Source organism: Mugil cephalus, chromosome 14 (genome assembly GCF_022458985.1).
Source record: "Mugil cephalus isolate CIBA_MC_2020 chromosome 14, CIBA_Mcephalus_1.1, whole genome shotgun sequence".
Taxonomy (NCBI): domain Eukaryota; kingdom Metazoa; phylum Chordata; class Actinopteri; order Mugiliformes; family Mugilidae; genus Mugil; species Mugil cephalus.
In genome coordinates this window covers 5,962,692-5,964,338 of record NC_061783.1, presented here as the reverse complement: position 1 = coordinate 5,964,338, position 1,647 = coordinate 5,962,692, and the positions used below count along the sequence as shown (strand labels likewise).

The window sequence follows — 1,647 nt, the reverse complement described above, 5'->3', positions numbered from 1 at the left end:
TTGTTCTGTCTTATGATCTTTTATTATTCATTCTTCTTCTTTCTTATGTTTCTCTCGTTTCTTGTACACATCTTTGCCTCGCCTCTCTTCACCTGTAACAGGAGATAACAGGAGATTAGTAATGAACCGAAATCACATAAAAACAAATACTGATCACAGAGTAAAACATGCCAAAACGTGTGTTTACTTCACAGTGCAGGTGGTCACAACTTCTTGGCTGCTTCTTCTTCTCTTCTTCTTCTGTTATTGCCTTTTATTGAGAGAGAAAATAAAAATGATACAATCAACTTTAAGAATTATTCTCAAGATTCCTTTTAGTAAATCAAATGTATAGAATATTTCTATTTACATTATTAATGAGAGCACTACCTTTCATATTTTCCCTTGTGACCTCCTTTTCGTCCTTTGGTTCTATTTCTTCTTCTCTTTGTCACGTTTCTCTTGCTTCATCCCCACGTAATTGTCTCTTTTTGATATAACAGGCACAGTGTCAAGCAGCCGTGATCGTATAGAGGTTAGTACTCTGCGTTGTGGCCGCAGCAACCCCGGTTCAAATCCGGGTCACGGCAAAGACTGTTGTAGAGGCAGAAACTTCTTCTGTTATTGTTTCTCTTCTCCCCTTTGAAATAGAAAGATGATCAAATATATAATCAAGTTAATTCACTGAAATCATGTGTGAAAAATGTATTTCTGGGAGGAAATCAATCACCATGATTTACCATAGTGTTCATCCAGGACACAACCTCAATGGCTCCCTCCTAATCCGTCTCATTTCATAGCATTTCTTATTTCTGAAAGATAAAAAGGCATAAAAATAATAATAATTAGGGAAATGCTTAATGAACCCATTGGAATCATGTTAAAATAAAAATAAAATATGATAAAATTCTGAACAGTATATGTTTACCTCACAGGTACTTGGCTTCTTCTTCTTCTTCTTCTTCTCCTCCTTCTTCTTCTTTTCATTTTTAATGAGAAGCATTGTAGAACATGGTGTCATTTCTGCTCTGATGTGTTTTTCTTTTCTCCTTTATAGAAGGAAATAATGTTAAAGTAATGACTGATCATAATGGACGTTTTAATAAATTTAAGAATTAAATATATACTTCAGAATGCAGGTTGTCTCTTATCCTTGAGTCCTTCTTCTCTTCTCTTCTCTTCTCTTCTCTTCTCTTCTCTTCTCTTCTCTTCTCTTCTCTTCTCTTCTCTTCTCTTCTCTTCCGCTCTAAAGACAAATGTCAAATCATTTCAGAATAACAGAAAAGTGGTGGAATATCAGAGAGAATTATCATCACACCATCAATTAGTTTCACCAACCGGAGAAGCTGTGGGGACGTTTCTTTTAGTCGCGTCTCAGCTCATTTCTTCTTTTCTCTCTTGGGGCATGAGGAAACTGTGATGAAGCAAAATTGCATCAGAACAACAAGATAAATGTTTGATTATTTCGAGGAATCCTCACAATGACACAAAATAAGGGAATATTAATCATTTTTAAAGAGTGGTTGCAGTAGATGGTGTTTTCTTAAAGACACAGAAGGAATAGTAAGAGATAAAACCTTCCGGCTTGCATCACATGAACTTGTATTTACAGGAATGGACTGCTTACCTTGTTTCCTTCCCACGTTTGCAGCTCATCTTGTCCTTGTA

The 1,647-nt window shown here is 35.7% G+C and overlaps 1 long non-coding RNA gene across 1 annotated transcript; it reads right to left on the bottom strand.

Annotated features, from left to right (window-relative positions):
• Positions 1-374: 374 nt before the first annotated feature.
• Positions 375-1,146, bottom strand: LOC125019627. Its single transcript, XR_007114103.1, has 4 exons — positions 1,107-1,146; positions 908-1,028; positions 720-791; positions 375-619 (listed from the first exon to the last, which is right to left on the bottom strand). It is a non-coding gene; the product is annotated as an uncharacterized LOC125019627 (long non-coding RNA).
• Positions 1,147-1,647: the final 501 nt, after the last annotated feature.